General features: G+C 38.5%; 2 long non-coding RNA genes across 4 annotated transcripts; one reads left to right on the top strand and one right to left on the bottom strand.

Moving 5' to 3' along the window:
- Positions 1 to 324: 324 nt before the first annotated feature.
- LOC106997709 (uncharacterized) lies at positions 325 to 19179 on the bottom strand. Of its 3 annotated transcripts, none has more exons than XR_013415661.1 (3): positions 18521 to 19179; positions 15891 to 16025; positions 325 to 3939 (listed from the first exon to the last, which is right to left on the bottom strand). It is a non-coding gene; the product is annotated as an uncharacterized LOC106997709 (long non-coding RNA). The 3 variants fall into 3 exon arrangements; XR_013415662.1 differs by lacking the exon at positions 325 to 3939 and adding an exon at positions 4218 to 4966; XR_013415660.1 differs by lacking the exon at positions 325 to 3939 and adding an exon at positions 8007 to 14024.
- Positions 4960 to 11457, top strand: LOC144340002 (uncharacterized). The gene is made up of 2 exons (XR_013415668.1): positions 4960 to 7489; positions 7805 to 11457. It is a non-coding gene; the product is annotated as an uncharacterized LOC144340002 (long non-coding RNA).
- Positions 19180 to 20123: the final 944 nt, after the last annotated feature.

Below are 20123 nucleotides of genomic sequence, written 5' to 3'. Positions count from 1 at the left end.
AATATAATATGTTATTTGTTAAGAATAAAATAAATTATACGTCCTTTATATCTCTTTAGGCTACTAATTTTTTTTTTTTTTTTTTTTTTTTTTTGAGAGGGAGTTTCTCTGTTGCCAGGCTGGGGTGCAGTGTGCAATGGCACGATCTCGGCTCACTGCAACCTCCACCTCCCGGCTTCAAGCGATTCTCCTGCCTCAGCCTTCCAAGCAGCTGGGATTACAGGCGTGTGCCACCACGCCCAGCTAATTTTTGTATTTTTAGTAGAGATGGGGTTTCACCATGTTGGTCAGGCTGGTCTACTAATTTCAAAACTGACTTGGGACTTTCTTTGTCATTTATTTTCAGATTGCACATGAAGTTTATTGTTTTTCATAGACACCTCTTTTGGTAACTCCTTACTTTCCTACATTTTTTTCCACATTTCTTCTGTCTCAACATCCTTTAGTCAGTGACAATTCGATTATAATATAGCACATCACTTTTAACAGAGCACAGCAGGATTTTAAGCAGAGATATGAAGTAAAACTTTCTCACATCCTCACTTCTCTTCATAACATAGTCACAAATAAACATACCTGACAGATCAAATGATTGTTGCTGCTGGTATGACTCACTGCAGTCCTTACGTTTGGAATCTTAGGGTGCATGTATGAAAGTGTGCGTGTGCGTGCATGCATATATGTGTGTGTATGCAGGGGTGTGTGTGTGTGTTTGTGTTTGTGCACACATATGCTGACCTCTTGCTCCTTGAACTTGATTTTCCTTCTTTGATGTATCTTGCTCTGGGAGTGACAGCAACCAGAGACCTCAGTCCTCATTCTGACTTTCCTCTGAATGGTTCCTCTTTTTGCTGCCCCAATGTTTCCATTATCCCAATTAACCACTCCCAGAGTCAGTGTACTGGACCCCCATCCTGGCTGTTTTGACTTGGTTCTTTTGAGTCATCCTGTTGGTCACATCCAGTCTCATCCCTATGGTGGATCCCATTATATAGTTAATGTCTGCTGTGTTGTACACGCTGTTCTCTTGTTTTCTCAGTGTTTTTCTAGATTCACATCCTTGCCCTATCTAAACCATGATTTTTCTCTTTGGATACTAAAATTTCTACTTTTCTCTACCAATGAATCTCCAAAACCAACACCACAGGACAGGCCCTGGTGGGTGGTGGGGGACTGATGTACTTTTGACGATCTCTACCACCCTATCTCTGCTTGTCATTCTTTGAGGTCTTTGCCTTTAATGTCTACAGACCCCTTGAAATCTATGACTTAACATTCTCTGTTGATCTATTTTCGCATCCAGAGATGACTCAGTAACTGATTAGTGTTCTTTTCTCGTTTCTCTTTCTCTGGCCTTTATTTATGAGGACAGTCTATCTACTGAGTAACCCTTTAGGATCTTAAATCTTACACCACATAGGACAAAAACTGCATGCCTTTGTCTCACAAGACAGGTCTTTCTCGACATTTTAAAAAAATTTCCAGCATGTTCAATCCACATAGTATCACTCTTTCTGGGATCATCCATTCACATCATTCCTTCTTTTCCTTTCCTCTCATTCTGACTGCTTTTTGGTGCTATTCTCAATAGGTATTTATGTAGACTTAAGCAAAGGAATTGGAGTTTGAGCTTAATGTTCTGAATTCTCTTATTTACCTGCTCAAATAAGTGGAGTGCAAGTTGGACTCATAATTGGTGGTTCTCAATAAACAGTCTAAAAATACATGTACCTCAAAAATATAAATACTGCAGATCAAAGATTATCTTGACACTTCTCTTTCTTGCTCTCTTTTCCAGAAATAACCATTATTATCAACCTTGTGTGCATTTTCCGGTCCCTTTTCTCTCTATGTATTTGCATTCTCTACTAAAATAAACTTTATGGAAATGGATAGTTGGCACCCCATTACTCTTGGTTGAATGAATGAATGTGTGTCTGTGTGTATGTGTGTATAGGCACAAATACATCTCTATCTATCTATCTACCTACGTGTATGCTAACTGCTTTGTGTATGTTTTGCATGTGTTTTGATATAAACCATATCGCTTTGTACATATTACTTGGCAACTTACTTTTTTACTGAACAACATACCTTGGGGATATTTCCATGTTACCACATCTTGTTCTATTTCGTTCATTTTAACTGTTGTTAAAATGTATGTTATGGATATTTATCTGTCCACTTCTCTACTGATGGTTATTTACATATTGCCTATATTTTGCCCTTTATAAGGCTATAACAGAAATCCTGGCAAAATTTTTTGCCCACATATGCATGTATTTTTATGGAATTGTTTCTGAGAAGTAATTTGTTGAGTCGAATATTATGTGCGGTTTTTTTTTTCTTTTTTGAGATGGAGTCTTGCACTGTCGCCAGGTTGGAGTGGCACGATCTTGTCTCACTGCAACCTCTACCTCCCAGGTTAAAGCAACTCTCCTGCCTCAGCCTCCCAAGTAGCTGGGACTACAGGCACGCGCCACAATGCCCAGCTAATGTTTGTACTGGTTTTTTTTTTTTTTTTTTTTTTTTTTTTTTTTAGTAGAGATGGAGTTTCATCATGCTGGCCAGGATTGTCTCGATCTCTTGACCTCATGATCTGCCCGCCTTGGTTTCCTAAAGTGTTCAGATTACAGGCGTGAGCCACAGCACCCGGCCATGTGCAGTTTTAATAAACATTGCCAAATTACGCTCCACAAAGACTGTTGCAGTTTACTTTCCAGCTGTGCATGAGAGCATGTGATTCCCCTACATGCTTGCCAACATCAGATATTATTGAGTCTTTTAATTATGCCAGTCTGATGGGTGAAATGGTGGGTTTTTAAAAGTATTACATTCAGCTGATCATTAGATCTAGCCTCTGTCTGTATGTATGTTGGCCTTCCTCAGTGCAGGTCTATCTTTTATGCATTTTCTTTTCTTTTCCTATTTCAGAGGAAAAAAGTTCCCCTTTCTAGATGCCCAAGAATTAATCCGCGTGCCTCTTTGTTTCTCAAATATCTTCTTTCTTTAGCATCTTCAATTTTCCTGTCTTTATATAGTTCTTCCTCTTGGCTTTCTATATAATCAGACTGTAAACATGTTGGAATAAAAGACCGTATTCAACTCTACCATTCCCTTTAACCTCTCCCTTGCTCGCTCTGCTCCTAAACTTGTCAAATGAGTGCTCTGAATCTGGTAGTCTCACCTCCTGTAGTCAACGACATCAGTGAGGTCATTCAGTCCTAATTTTACTGAATTTTTAAAGTTCTTTTAAATCCTGCTGCCACCTCTTTGTACCCACAGTCTTCTCTGAACTTCCAAGATACCATCCCATTTCTTGTCTTCCCTCTAGAACTACTTTCTTAATTTCTTAAGCTTACTTCTCCCCTCCTTTTACCTATAAGCGTGGATGTCCAACAATTTTTATTTTTGGACCTTTGTTCATTTTTCTTCACTTGTTGCTTTGGAGATCTCATCCATTCCAAACATTTCAGCTATTTTCTCTCGGCAGATGACCCCCAAAGTCAGTATTTCTAGTCCTGGTGTTTCATTAAAAATCCAGTTTTTCACTTGCAATTTTCTGATTGAATTGGACTCAATGTGACTTCAAGGTCAGAACGCCAAATGACATTTAGTATCTTCCTCTCTCTCAAACTGAATTCTGTGATTTTATCAACTTTTTTTTTTTTGTATGTAATGAGAAAGAGAACATCTTATTTTCCAAGTAGCGAATTCTCCCTGGATAGAGACTAATTTTGTCTACTGAATACTTTGATGAGTCACTTTTGATGTAGGGGAGTAGGTGAGAGGGCAACTTCAGGAAGGACTGAGCTTGTATGGAAAGACGTGGCTATGCACCTGCTTTCCAAGTGGGGCTGATCTGCTGTTACACTTTTGTTTCGCTGGATACACTGTCAAGAGCTGAATTGTCTGGGGCTATAATGAGGATGGCAGTGGCTGTGGAAAGAAAGAGGAGAAAAAAGGTAGCTGGCAACCAGAATGGAAATTTGGCAAAAGAACAGACTTATTTAAGAGGGATTTTATGAGGCTCTGCCCTGCTCCACTGCATGCATGATATACTTGCTTACTTATCTCTGGAAAATCTTCAGCACAAAACCTTTTCCTACTGATTGATTGTGATTAATTGTGGTTAATTAGTTAAAATGTGATATTAGTTATTGACACTGTCTTGCTTAAATTTTCTCAGTGGTTTTCTATTGTTCAAACACTGTATTAAAAATTATTCTTTCTTTTAGAGCTTTATTAAAATGCACTTGACAAACAATAGACATCTTTAAAATGTACAATTTGATAAGCTTTGACATATGCAAATACCTGGGAAACCATCATAAAAATTAATCTAAGGAACTTACACATCACCTCCAAAAGTTTTACTGTGGCCTGCTATTTATTTATTTATTTATTTAAATTTCAAGTTTTATTTTAGATACAGGCAGAACATGTGCAGATTTGTTACATGGGAATATTGCTTAATACTGAGGTTTGTACTGAGGTTTGAAGTACAGATCCTGTCACCCAGGCACAGAAGATAGTACCCAATAGGTAGTTTTTCAAAACACATTCCCTTCTCTCTCTCCCCCTTCTGGTAGTTCCCAATGTCTATTGTTCCATTGTTTATATCCACATACGCTCAATGTTTAGTTCCCACATTTCAGTGAGGACATGCGATATTTGGTTTTCTGTTCCTGGATTAATTTGCTTAGGATTATGGCCTCCAACTGCATCCATTTTGCTGCAAAGAACATAATTTCATTCTTTCTTATGGCTGCACACCATTCCATAGTGTATATGTACCATATTTTCTTGATCCAATCTACCATTGATGGGTACCTGGGTTGATTCCATGTCTTTGCTATTACGAATAGCCTTGTGGCCTTTTATAATTCCATCCTTCTCTCCATGCTGTTCTCAGACAAACACTGATAGAGTGCTTCTTCTATTACTATACATTTCTTTGCATTTCCTAGAATTTAATATAATGCAATTATAAAGTATGTACTCTTTTTTGTTTCTTTACTTTTATTCATCATATTATTTTGAGATTTATCTATGTTACTTTAAATTTTATAGTTCATTCTTTTTATTGCTAATTTTCCTTTGTGTGAATACACCACAATTTCATCATTTGTTCACTCATTAATAGGCAATCGGATTTTTTCCAAGTTTTGACTATTATAAATAAAGTTGGTATGAAAATTTGTGTCTTTGTGTGGGCCTGTGCCTTTGTTCTTTTTTTTTTTTTTTTTTTTTGAGATGGAGTCCCTCTCTGTCGCTCAGCCTGGAGTGTAATGGCACAATCTCGGCTCACCGCAACCTCCACCTCCCAGGTTCAAGCAGTTCTCCTGCCTCAGCCTCCCGAGCAGCTGGGACCGCCATGCACCACCAAGGCAAGGTTGAGGTTTATTGCTGTTATTTTGCATATGGTTAGCTAATTGCTCCAGAACCATTTACTGAAAAACTATTCTTTCCCCGTGAACTGCCTTTTCAGCTTCGTTGAAAGTCAGTTGTTCAAATATGTGTGGATCTACTTTTGGATTCTCTATTCTGCTCAAAATTTTTTGACATAAAATTGTTTATAATATTCCTTTAACATTCTTTTAATACTTGTAGATTTTGTAGCAGTACCTTCTCTCTCATTCCTAATATGAGTAATTTATGTTTTCTCTCTTTTTCCTGATTAGTCTGCTAACACCCTATGAATTTTTGTTTTGTTTTTTTTAATTGGTTTTGTGTTCTCCATTTCACTAATTTTTCCTCTGATATTTATCACCTTCTTTCTTTAGCTTAATTTTAGGCTCAATTTGCTCTTCTTTTTCTAGTTTATAAGGTGAAATCTGAGGTCATTGATTTGAGAACTTTCATTTTCTACTGGCAAATTCAAAAGGACTCCACTAAATCACTCCTATTTAGTGATTCACTGGAAGGACTCAAAGAATTCAAGAAGTCCACCATACTCACAGTTTATTAGAGTGGAAATACAGATTAAAGACAGCGAAGGGAAGGGGCTCATAGAGCAGAGTTCAAGAGAGCCTAGGCATGCAGCTTCCAGTTGTGCCCAGTAGAGTTGTGCAAACAACATTTATTTCTCTCAGCAATGATGTGTCACAGTAATGTATCACAGCATGCATAAAGTATTTTCTTTTTTCTCAATATTACTTTAGTTATTGGTGGTTTCATACAAATCTTGAATTTTTAAAACTGGAGTCATTCACCTGAGCTTTGTATCCAGAGTTTTTATTGGAGGTTTGCCCAGAGATTTTTACAGGGGTTTGGATGCATTAATACACTGTGTAGCCTAAGGTCCCTACCATAAATCATTGTTAGCATAGACTGTCTGGTGTGGTCCAAAACCCCCCAGATAAACAAAGTTATTTTAATCAGGCAGGGCATTCCAAGGGTTTAAAAGTTATGATCCAAAACCTGGGGAAAAGGGAGGACCAAAACTTTCTTGGGTCAAAGTTAATCCTTTACTGTACACTAATGTAAGTATTTTAGTGCTGTAAGTTCTCCTCTGTGTACTGAATTAGCTACATTTCAAAAATTTTTGATATATTGCATTTTTATCCTTATTTACTACAAAATACTCTATAATTCCTCCTTCGATTTATTCTTTGACCCATAGGTAGTTTATATACATGTATTTAGTTTCCAAGTATTTGGAGATTTTCCAGATTTTTCTACTATTAATTTCTAATATAATCCCACTGGAGAGAGATAATGTAACTTGTACTACTTGATTCTTTTTTATATTAAAATCCAAAATGAAAGAGAAGACATTACAACTGATAACACAGAAATACAAAGAATTGTGAAACTACTATGAACAGTTATACACCAACAAATTGGATAACCTAGAAGAAGTTGATAATAGACACAGACAACCTACTAAGACTGAATCATGAAGAAAAAAATCTGAACACATCGATGATTGAGGAGATTAAATTCATAATAAAATTTTTCCCATCAAATAATAGCCAAGGACCTGATGGCTTCACTGCTGGATTCTATCAAACATTTAAAGAAGAACTTATGCTAATCGTTCTTAAATGTTTCCAAAATATTGGAGGAGAGGGAGTCCTTTTAAACTCATTTTGTGAAGCCAGAATTACCTGATACCAAAACCAGACAGGGATACTACAAGAAAAGAAAATTACAGGACAATATTTCTGATGAATATAGTTGTTAAAATTCTCAATACAATACCAGCAAACTGAATTTGACATCACATTAAAATGATCATACATTATGATGAAGTGGGATTTATCACTGGGATGCAAGCATGGTTCAACATATACAAATCAAAAAATATAATACACCATATTAACATAGTGAAGAACAAAAACCATATAATCATCTCAATGGATGCAGAAAAAGCATTTGACAATATTCAACATCTTTTCATGACAAAAGCTCTCAACAAATTGGGTATAAAAGAAATATACTTTAACACAATAAATGTAGTACATTTATTGTAACAAGTTGAAAGGCTTTTCTTTTTTTTTTTTTTTTTTTTTTGAGGCAGAGTCTCGCTCTGTCGCCCAGGCTGGAGTGCAGTGGCGTGATCTCGGCTCACTGCAAGCTCCGCCTCCCGGGTTCCCGCCATTCTCCTGCCTCAGCCTCCCGAGTAGCTGGGACTACAGGCGCCGCCACCACGCCCGGCTAATTTTTTTGTATTTTTAGTGGAGACGGGGTTTCATTGTGTTAGCCAGGATGGTCTCGATCTCCTGACCTCGTGATCCGCCCGTCTCGGCCTCCCAAAGTGCTGGGATTACAGGCTTGAGCCACCGCGCCCGGCCAAAAGGCTTTTCTCTAAGATCAAGATCAAGACAAATATGCCACCTTGTTACTTTTATTCTACATAGTACTGGAATTCCTAGTTAGAGCAATTGTTAAAGAAAAAGAAATAAAAGGTGTCTAAATTAGAACAAAAGTAAAACTATCTCTGTTTGTAGATGATATGATCTTGAATTATATAAAACCCTAAAGACTCTAGCAAAAACCTATTAGAACTAATAAACAAATTTATTAAAGTTGCAAAATACAAAATCAACATACAAAAATCAATTCCATTTATGTACACTGACAATAAACTATGTAAAAGAGAAACTTAGAAAATGATCCTATTTACAAACATCAAAAGGAATAAAACACCTTAGAATAAATTTAACCAAGGAGGTAAAAGATCTGTACACTAAAAACTGTAAAACATTGATGAAAGAAATTGAAGAAGATACAAATGCATGGAAATCTATCCTATCTTCATAGATCGGAAGGGTCAATATTGTGAAAATGTCCACACCACCCAAAGTCATCTACAGATTGAATGCAATCTCTTCGAAATTTCCAGTGGCATTTTCACAGATTAAATATTGCTTTAGATAGCTAAAGCAATATTAAGAAGAAAGAAGAAAGCTGAGGGCATCACATTTTCCAGTCTGAAGTTATATTACAAAGCTATAGTAATCAAAACAGTATGGTATTGGCTTAAAATCAGACATATAGAATAAAGGAACCAAACAGAAAGCCCAGAAATAAACCCACACATATATGGTCAACAAGCGTATATGTATGCTTGACAAAAGCACCAAGAGTACACAATGGGGAAAGGGTAGCCTCTTCAATAATTGGTACTGGGGAAATTGAATATTCATATCCAAAAAAATAAAATAAAACTGAACCCTTATATTACACTATAGACAAAAAATCAACTTTAAATGTATTAAATATTTAAATGTAAGATCTGAAACTGCAAAACTTTTAGAAGAAAACATTAAAAAAAGCTTCATGACACTGGTCTTAGCAATTTTTTTGATGTAACAACAAAAGAACAGATAACAAAAGTAAAAATAAACAAATGATAATGCATCAAACTAAAAAAGCTTCTTAATGACAAAAGTAACAATGAACAAAATGAAAAAGCAAACCATGAAATGGGAGAAAATTTTGTAAACCAGATGTCTGATAAAGGGTTAATATCCATTTTTAAAAAAAGGCAAAGAGCCTGTTTCCAAAGAATATATGTGTTTTCATTTTTTCACTTTTCCAAAGAAGATAATCAGGTATATGAAAAGGTGCTGAACATCACTAATCATCCTTTTTGATTATTCAACATTTTTCTAAAGTAGAAACTCAAATGGCCAACAGGGATATGAAAAGGTATTCAACATCAGTAATCATTAGAGAAAATGAAAATCAAAACCACAATAAAATATTACCTCACATTTGTTAGGCTGGTCATTATCAAAAAGACAGTATTTTCTTTCAGTATTTTAAAGATGTTGCTTTACTGTGTTCTCACTTGCTTTGTTTTCACCAAGAAATCTTCTGTCATCTTTATCTTATTCTACTGTACAAAACATGCTTTTATCCTGTGGCTGCTTTTAAGATTTTTCTCTTTAACACTAATTTTCAGAAATCTGATTATGATATTCTTTGGTACATTTTGTGTATGTGTGCTTGAGTTTTGTCAAGCTTCTTGGATATGTGAGGTTTGAGTTTTATTGAATTTAGAAACTTTTCAGTCATGATTTCTTCTAATAATTTTTTCTTTCTTCCCATCTTGCTTCTCTTCTTTTAAAACCAGTTATGTTAGTTTACTTGAAGTTGTCCTGTAACAGTTAATTGTCTGTTTCCTTTCAAAAATTATTTTATTTCCTCTATCCTCCATTTTTGGTTTGCCTTTGTTGCTATATCTTCCTAGGTTACTAGTATTTTCTTCTACATTGTCTAATCTATCATTAATCTAATTCAGTGTATTTTTAATGTTATATATTGTCATATTCATCTCCAGAAGTTGGATTTGGGGCTTTTAAAAATATCTTCTATGTCTACTTAACATCTCTAGCTTAACTTTTTTATTTTTAAGTTAAATTATCTTTTTTTTTTACTAACATCTGTTCCAGTTTTTCCTTTCATTATGCATTGCATTTTTCTGCTTTTTTTGTATGCCTGGTAATTTTTTTATTTTATTCCATACATTGAGTTTTAATTGTATTGGACTTTTTATTTTTCTATAAATATTTTTGAGCTCTGTTTTAGAATACAGTTACATTTCTTGAAATAATCTGATTCTTTTGTACCTAGTTTTAATCATTTATTAGATGACAGCAGAGCAGCGTTTAGTTTAGAGATCATTATTCTCCACTTGTGAGCCAAAACCCTTCTGACACAAAACACTCTTGTCCCTATGCCCCATGAATTTTAATGTTTTTGAGTTTGGCTGGTGAAATTATACCCTATTCCTGGCCCTACAGGAAATTCAGTTACTGTTCTCTTTAATCCTTTGTATGGTTATTTTCCCAATCTCAGATGGTTTTCTCACATTCATAGTCTTGTTAATACCCTGTGAATACTGAGGGTGGGCCCTCTGAAGACCTCACAAATTCTCTCTGCCCATCTCTCTCCTCTGCTGTCCTCAGCCCTGTGAACTCTACTTGCCTTATTCTCCTCTCAGTTGTGTCTCCTTGACTGGAGGAGTTTGATGGTTTCCCCCTGGATTTCCCCTCTGTGTGCCATGGCCTGGAAATCGTCTGAAGGTGGTAAGCTTGGGTTATTATAAAACTTACTTCATTTTTTCTTGTCCTTCCTTGCCTAATGTCTAATGTCTTGAAAACTAGTGCTTTATATATTTTGTCCCTTACTTTGTTTTCGCTGGAAATAGAAAGTCAATTATTTTAAAAGAGATTTTTAAAATAACACAAATACTGTTTTTTATATTTATTACATATTTACTAATGATATTCTATCTGTAATAGTCTGTAGTTGGTTTGTATCAGCTCATAGGACCCAGTTGTTAAATATTCAGAAATTTTGTGAACCAGTCGTTAAAAATCGTTGTTTGTTTGAATTTGGCCATGGTGGGAATGTTTATATTCATAAAATTGGTCAAAATGCTATAAATCCAGGCTTTTCCCTTTTTTCCTTTTTATCCCTCACAGGGAGCTGGCTTACCAATTCCATCTGGACTCTTTTTCATTTTGTCTGAAAGACATCCTTTAACATTTCTTGTAGTGTATGTGTCTCCTGGCGAAGAATTATTTTAGTTTTTGTATGTCTGAGAAGTTTATTGTGCCAATGTTTTTGAAAGATATTTTCACTGGATCTAGAGTACTAGGTTAACAGGATTTTTTTCTTTAAATAATTTAAAGATGTTTCTTCACACTCTTTTGCCTGAATTGTTTCTAGTGAGATGACTGCAGTCATTCTTAACTGTGTTCATTTGTACATAGTGTGTCTTTTATTCTCTGGCTGCTTTTCAAGATTTTTCTTTAATTATTAGTTTTAAGCAATCCAGCAATAAAGTATCTTGTTAAAGTGTTCTTCATGTTACTTGTGCTTGGAGTTCGTGAAACTTCTTCAATCTGTGGCTGTTCCTTTTCATTAAATTCAAAACTGCTTCAGCTATTAGTTATTCAATTTCTTTTTTCTGCATTAGTCCTCCAGTTTCATAGGACTCTCAATATTAGGCTACTTAATGCTGTTCTATAGCTCACTGATGCTCTGCTCACTTTTTTAAAGTCAGTTTCTTTCTGTTTTCATCCTAGATGATTTCTATTACCTCATCTTTAAGTTCGATCTGAGATACCTAATCTGCTGTTAATGCCATCCAGTATATTATAAAATCACATTCATTGTATTTTGCATTGGAAGAAGTTTTATTTCAGTCTTTTTCAAATTTTCCATGTCTCTTCTTAACATAGGTACACTCTCTTCTATCCTGCCGAACATATTGAATATATATTTAATAGCCTTGTTTGCTAACTCCATCATGTGTATCATTTCTGGATCTGTTTCTGTTGGGTGTTTTTCTCCTCCTTATGACCCATATTTTTCTGTTTCTTTGCATATATGGCTTTTTAAAATCGGGTATCAGATATTTGAATTTGATGTTTCTAGCTACTGGAGTATTTGTATCCCTTAAAGAAATCTGAGACTTTATTTTGTGATGCAGATAGATTACATAGAAACAATTTGATATTTCTGAGTCTTGTTTTGAAGCTTTGTAAGTTGTATCTAGGACAACCTTTAGTGTACAGCAAATTTGCCCTCCCGCCCTCCGTACTGGGGTGATCCGCTTCTGAGAATTCTCCTCAAGGCCCTCTGTGTTAGGAGGTCTCCCACGCTGGTTGATGGAAACACCATCTGTTCCTGGTACCTTGTGGACTTTGAGATGGTTCTGCTTGATCCATCAAGTGGTCTTTCCCTGGCCTCAGGTTGTTTTCTTGTATGCACTGGTCAGAGCAGTTGAAGAGTCACTGGGAGTCCGATGCACATTCCAGAGCTCTTCCCACCTACCACTTTCTCCTCCCTGGGTCTCTTCCCTGGAATTTTAGCCATTTCGGCCTCCTCAGACCCTGAATACAAGTCTCCTTAACTCAGAAAGCCTGCCAGATGCTGTTTGGGCTTCTCCTCCCTGTAATACTGCCTGAAAAAGGCTATAAACTGGGGCCATCACAGAGTTCACTTTATTCATTTCACTTCTCTCAAGGATCACGGTCTTGAGCCATCTGTTGTCCAGTGTTTCATATATTTCATGCATTTTAATTGTTTCAGGTTTGAGGGTAAATTCAGCCTCTGTTACTCCATCATAGAATTCCCTCAGACACGGACATGTTAAGCTTTAGGAAATTTTACTGTAACCTATCTTCATGCATTCTCTTCCTCTCCCTTTAGGTTCGTCTTCTTACTATTCTTCACTGATGTCCTGTACTTTCAGTCTCTGTACCTTTGGTCATTTCTGCACCATTCATCCTTTCTTGCCTTTTAATGTCATTTTTATCAGTCTAAAACCCTATGCCTTCTCAAGGACCATCTCACAGTCCGTCTCTTGTGTGAAAGTTACACTGAGCCTCGTACCTGTAAGTAATCTCTTTCATAAACAAACTTGTATGGGCTTATTCTGTTTGGGTTTTGCTAAGCTTCCTGGATCTGTAGGTGGATATTATTTATCATGTATGAAACATTTTGGCCACTATTTTAAAAATAATTGTTTTCTGCCACCACTTTCTCTCCTTTATATTGAAGACTCCAGTGATATGTGTGCTAGGTGACTTGATATTGTTTGAGAGTTCCCTGAGACCTCTTCCAGTTTTTGTAGTTGTTTAGCATTATTTCCCCCTCTCTCGTTTTGAGTTTCTGTTGTCCTGATTTCATGTGCATAGACATTTATCCCATAGTGTCTACTCCAATTTAAGCTTATCTAGCAAAATTTTCATTTCAGATATTTTTCAGATCTAGAAGTTCTACTTAGCTTTTTTATAGTTTCTCTTTCTTTCTTCATTATGTGGTGTTTTACTATAAATCCTTGAACATATTTAATAATAGCCATTTTAATATAATAGCTATTTATAAGTCCCATTATTTTGATTCACCATCTCTGTTATTTCTGGGTTGATTTCAATTGCCTAATATTACTACTTAGTATAGACACATTTTCCAGCTTCTAAGTATATCCCATAATTTCTCACTCGATGCTCAACATTATGAATGTTACTTTGTTATTGTCTGAATTTTGTTTTCTTCTCTCAAAGAGTGTTGAGCTTTATTCTAGTGGGCAGTTGACTTGCTTGTAGGTCAACTTGTCTGCTTTTCCTTTCAAGGGCTCTTCTAAGCTTTGTTAGGGTTAATGGATGGTAGACTTATTCTATGTCATTTGAGTCCTACTCTAAGTTATGGGCTTCCTAGGATACCTGTTAAATATTCCAGGTATTCAACAAAGCTATTCTGATTGCTCAGAGCTGTCTCTCTCTCGGCCTTGACCAAGATCTAGTAATTATTCATACTGTAGTTCACCAGCAGTTGTTAATTCCCCAGTATTTATTCTTTGCCTGCCCCTGTGGAGTTTCACCCAATGGATGCCAGCTTAGTATTTACCCAAAGATTCAATGAGACTGCATGAAAATTGTGGGGCTCTTTCCGTGCATGGCCTCCTCTTCTCTAAGCTGTGTCCGCAGCTCAGTAAGAATTTCAGGGTGCTGTGCTCTGCTTGGGTCCCTCTTGTGTGCACAGCAACCCAGGAAATTCTGGGTAGAAAACAGAAATGGTCATAGCATGCAGCTCGTTTGTTTCCTTTCTCTTATGGGTCACAGTCTTGTGCCATCTATTGTCCAATATTAGAAAACAATTATCTCATGTATATTGCCCAGTTTTCTAGGTGTTTATTATTGGAGGGTATAATGGATTGAATTATACCTGCCGCCCCCCCACCACCCCAGTAAAAGATATGTTGACATCCCAACCCTCAGTACCTCACAATGTGACTCTGTTTGAAAATAGGGTCATTGCGAGTGTGACTAGTTAAGATGAAGTCATACTGGAGTACTGTGGACTCCTAATATGACTGATGTGCTTGTAAGATGACAGCTGTGGGAAGACAGAAACACGCAGGGAAAATGCCATGTAATGCCAAAGACAGTTTAAAGTTATGTAGCTGCAAGCTAAGGAATGTCAAAAATTGCCAGCAAATCACCAGAAACTAGGAATAGGCAAGGAAGAATTTCCTTCCAGGTTTCAGAGGGAGCATAGCTCTGTTGATACCTTGATTTTAGAATTCTAGGCTCCAGAACCATGAGACAATAAATTCTGTTGTTTTAAGTCACCCAGTTTGTGGTACTTTATTACAGCAGCTCAAGGAATATTACACAGTGGATAGATTGAGAAGTTCCTTCATCATAAGTGGAAGCAGAAGTTCCTAACTCTTTTAGTATTTGCCATCTGAACTACTTTTCTATCTTTTACTTCCTCCAATAGATAAGTTATTAGAAGGCAAATATTACTTCTTAATTTTCTGTTTTCCACCTATCTAAGCTTGAATTTTATGTGCATGTAAGCTAGATGTGAAATTCATGGGCATCAAATAGGGGTGGGTAAAATATAATTTTGTTTTCTACAATTAAAATTATTCTATATCTAGATCCCTGTTGCATTGGGGTATACATGATTAATTCAGGGATTTCTCAGACAATTCATGCTTTTCTCCCTTTCCTTTTCTCCCCGGGTGGTGTCTAAATTCCAGGGTGCATTAAAAGCACTTATCAAAGCATTGTGGGGAAGGTACTTAGTCTTTGGTCATCATTTAACTTTCCTTCATGACTCTCATTTGCATAGTCATCAACACTTGTCCCCACTGATATCTGCTGACCCTCGGTGTGTCTGTCTGTCCTTGAGGTTGTGTTGATCCACAGCGGGTACATTGTGCCTTACACATTTCAAACACGATGCCTCTTCAGGCTTGATGGCTTCTCTCAGTTAATCTGTTTTCCTTTGAATGAGAAAATGGCTATTCCTGATCTATCCTGAGATCTTTGGGGATTGTTGGAGACTACCTCAGGTCCCTCTGTTAAGACACATTCTAGAGCCATGTATTTTTTCCACTGCTGCTCTAATAAATTACTACAGACTTAGTGGCTTAAAATAACCCAAACTTATTATCTTACAGTTCTATAACTCTAAAGTCTGACACAGGTTTCACCAAGTTAAAATCAAGATGTCAGCTAGGCGCATTCTTCCCTGAGGGCTCTAGAAGATAACCCATTTCCTTTCCTTTTCTAGCTTCTAGAGGCCACCTTCATTCCTTAGCTCATGCCCCCTTCTACCTCCAGGGCCAGCAGCATGGCATTTCTTGCCTGCTTCCATGTCCATATCTCTTTCTTTGACTCTCTTCTGCTTCTCTCGTCCATGTTGAAGGACCCTTATGATTGTATGGGGCACACCTGGATAATTCTGACTACTGTCCCTGTTTTAAGGACATCCAATTAGAAACCTTAATTCCATCTTCAACCTTAATTCCCCTTTGCCATGTAATCTAACACATGCACAGATTCTGGGGATTAGAATGTGGACATCCTTGGGAGCCATTATTCTGCTGACCACAAGTCATTTCTACTTACCAGTCTCTAGCCAGTATGACATGTAGGGACCCAGGACCTTGTTCATCTCGTTCTGGAAATAAGCACAATTTTCCTCTGCCGTCAAAACTTTTGAATTTCCATTTCTTCTCTCTCCACTTCTCTCTCATCCCTTTCCTTGATCAGGATGTGGATAAGAAGAGGTAAGTCACAATTCAGGGCATTCAGGAGCATCTCACTGGCTGACTCTCCCTTCTTTCCATTAGCCCAGGTAATTTTAAACTCTTCTGTAGCGGAACAAATAGGCTTTGCAAGTATCCTCCATTCCTATTATATAGGAATATATACCAGTTTTAAAATTAAAAAGATGAGTTCATTCTTATTGCCATTCTCTTCATGTATAAAGCTTTCTCTTGTTGGCAATGATTCATTAAGAATCTAGTATGGAGGGAAAAAGCCGAAGATGGTAACAAAAAGATTTGAAAAGAGGCTTGCCAGAGAGGTGGAGACGTTAAGATGACCAGGACATGTTAAGATGACAGTTCCAGCCAGCTTTCAATTCCATAGGACACCTCCAGACCTAGGCCAGATGTGCGGCCAGGCCTCTCCCATTTGTAGATGTACTGCCACAGAGCAGAGGGATCATAGCCCCATCCTCTTTTCAATACATGAATGACTTAAATGATTGAATAACTGAACAGTATTGCAGATGGGGATGGAGACTGAGGAGATTTTTTTTAAAGGCATCAGCCATATGGAAGGAGCTTCCAGCTACTGAGCTGTGACAATGATCAGGAGCCAGGAGCCAGCTGGTTACTCTGATCTGACTGATACATCTCTGCACCCTCCAATCTGCTGCAACATCTCTAAGAAGGAGGATTACATTGCTCTCTACACGTGGTAATGACACTGAGCCGATGCAGCTGATGAGTGAAGTCAGGTCTCATGCGATATGCTGGTGTTAAAGACTGCCAGCCAAAGGAAAACATGATGTGGTACCCTTGAGAGCAAAAGCAATTCTCGTTCTTTCTCCCTGTATCTCCCACCACCCTCTGTCCACTTTCTCTCCACCCCCTGTCCACTTTCTCTCCCCCCCATCCCCACTCAGGACTAAATAAAAATTTCAAAGGCAAAGAGGAAAGAGAACAGAAATGGAAAGAAAGGAACAGGTTATGTGTGCACATACTTATTTTGGCCTCACTCCCTGCAATCCTAATATGCACAGATATTATATTACCAGATTTATTAAAAACTGAGATTGAACAACTGTAGAACAGCCAATGAAAACTGCTCTTGCGTTGGCTATAGCTATTTTTCATCATATGTTCCAAATGTTCACTGCAAGCAAACTATATTTACCACTTGATTTATCATTTAAATAAATGTTATAAGAGGATTAATTCCATTTAGAAAAGAGAAAAAACAAAACATTCCCCTATGCATATGGTGTATTCAAATGCAAACAAAAAAATGTGCTACAGCCGAAACTGTCAGGAGCAAGAACCCCAACATTAACTTGGAATTGTGTTACTGTAGCATCAGCAACAACAACAAACATATGACATCACTAGGCCCTGATGAAATGGGAAAGTGTTACAGATGCTTTATTTGCTTAAGGCTGATTCTCCCTGTTCAGCTGCTTTTACAGCTTTCTTTCCTGGGTTCTCGTCTCCAACCACTGCACCACATCCAACACAAACTGAGTAATTGTTTTGAATATGAATCCTTCAGAGGACAGAGCATGGCAAAGACAGAGGGAAGAGGAGTTTCCAAGGGTGTGCTGGTGTCCTCCAGGCATCTCAAGGTCCTAAGACCCACTTCAGCAGAATGACGTTTTAGCAGCTACCTAGCAGATTCCCACGCTTAGCTATTATGAATCCTTAGCTATTATGAATTGGTGGCTTGACTGTGTTTTTTGTGGCTCTGTGGTCCCTTCAGCCCCCACCTTCCACCCCATCCCACTGTAAATCTCCCAATCTTTGCTGCAGACATAGGCTTTTCCTAGAGTCAAGAAAAGAAAAGAAAAAAATAAAAAAGCCAACACGTGTAAGAGTGCCTGCCTGCAGTGCACCAGGCAAAATGCATCTTTCAACAATTTTTAGGTATCGTCATCATTATTTTCATTTTACAGATAAGAAAATTGAGAATGAGGGTTTGCTTGAGAGTTCCCAAGCCAGCAAGAAGCAGAGCTGCAAAATGAACCCAAATCCATATGATTCCAAGGCTCTGTGATGTTTCCTGTTATTCATGTTGCATTTAGAGGATAAATTAAATCTAGCTGGGCCGTTAGAGGCACGTGGAACAGATTCCAACTTTGATCAGTTCAGGAGTTAATTCTGCCTGTCCAGGTCTCAAAACCTGTCTGCCAGGGATGAAGATTATGCAGACGATCCCTTGTTTGGCTGTCATAGAAGCTTCCTGCCCTCAGAACTGAGCATTTCTGCTTTGATTACCCCAAAATACCTGAATCTCTTGAGCCCTATCCTTTCATCTCCCAGGTAACATGTCTAGCTCTAGTTTCCAATTTCAGATAAACTAAAATCCTTTTTCATCCTTCTTTCAGTATCACAGTTTCTCTGAAGGTTTCCCAGGCTTCTGATGTCTCCTAGGGGAGCTAGAGAGTTACCTCTAGTTTACAGGTAAACAATGAGTCATTAAATATATTTACATACCAGGATGTCAGCAGAAATGCAAAGAAGATACCAAGTGCAGAGTACAGCTGGTTCCCAGGGAGGCCGGGGGTGATTCACCACACTCTTAAAACAAGACTAGCCTCGTTTCCTCCCCAGCTCAAGGGGTAGATTCCTCTGCTCTGGCAGCAGATCTCCCAGAGGGAGCGGCCTGACCACGTCACTGGCCCAGAAGAGGAGGCGTCTGTCCCCCAGACTAGCTGAAGGAAAGGCTGGCTTGGATGATGCTCTGCTCTCCCCTTGCCCTTCTCCTGGGCACTTTCTTTGGTGGGTGCCCTCCTCTCCGGCAAGCCTCTTTTCTCATCCTCACCCTCACCGCAATCCCGTGAATGCAGAGTCTGAGCTGTTGGTTTGACACTCCTGAGTCTATTCCTCTGATTGTCTGGAACAGATATGGGGCTTCAGCCTTAAGGGCTGATCTGATGATTCTTGGTTCTGTCTGTCTACTGGGAAGGAGTTTGTTCTGTTGGTCTTCCCTGGCCCAGTGATACTTTGCATCCTTGGATCCCCCGGTCTACTCCCCATGATGGATTCCAGGTGCCTGTGCCATGCAAGAGCTTGAGCTGCCCCTCTGTCTGGGGAAGGCAAGCCAGGCTAGGGCACATCTCTGAAAATGGCAATTTATCTTTCCCACAGGGGTCAGATCTCAGACTGTTCATCAATGGCCAGCGACCCTGGTGCAGCCTGCGGGCAGCCCGCTTTCTCTGGAGTGCACTGTGGAGGGAACATCAAACCCTAACCTATACTGGTACCGACAGGCTGCAGGCAGGGGCCTCCAGCTGCTCTTCTACTCCATTGGTGTTGACCAGATCAGCTCTGAGGTGCCCCAGAATCTCTCAGCCTCCAGGCCCCAGGACAGGCGGTTCATCCTGAGTTCTAAGAAGCTCCTCCTCAGTGACTCAGGCTTCTATCTCTGCGCCTGGAGTGTCACACTGAGCTGGGTGGGGCAGACATCTGTGCAAAAACTCCACCCTCTCCTGAGTCCTAACCATTGTCCCCAGGAGCCCTCACCCAGGGACTGCGTGGAGGATATTTGTAACTAGGTTTCTGACTGCTGGCCAATGTGAAAGCAATGGAACGAAGCTAGAATTCTACAAAAGACTCTAATACTAAAGTTCTCAGGGAGAACAAAAAATTGTATGTGTGCAGAACCTGTGATTTGCCTGCACATAGTCAAGTTCTCAGTGTATGGATGTCCAGGCTTAGGCTACCATACTCCAGCCCTCAAGGTGTGCTATACCTTGCCTGATTTTCTCGTCTTCCAAATTCCTTATGTGTGCTCTGGGGAGGGGGTTTGTGCATATATGGCTGAGAGAAATAGGATATACCTGTGGCAGGAGGTGAGCTGGTAAACAAATGGGAGGATGCCAACTCAGGTTACTGAATTGGTTAATTTCATCACCTGGAGAGTCTCCTGTCATTGATCTTTCTGCTGAGACTAGAGATTCTGGGGAGGCTTAGACCTGAAGCTTTGACTAGGGCAAAGAGGCAAGATGTTCAGGAGACTGTTCTCATTCGAGGCTGAAGTGTGGTTTTGTTAGTATAGGAAACATGCGCTTAGGCCAGACGTGGTAGCTCACGCCTA

The sequence above is a fragment of the Macaca mulatta genome, chromosome 3 (assembly GCF_049350105.2).
Source record: "Macaca mulatta isolate MMU2019108-1 chromosome 3, T2T-MMU8v2.0, whole genome shotgun sequence".
Lineage (NCBI taxonomy): Eukaryota > Metazoa > Chordata > Mammalia > Primates > Cercopithecidae > Macaca > Macaca mulatta.
Note: the sequence above shows the minus strand (reverse complement) of the source record. Positions and strands in the feature narration are given on the sequence as shown.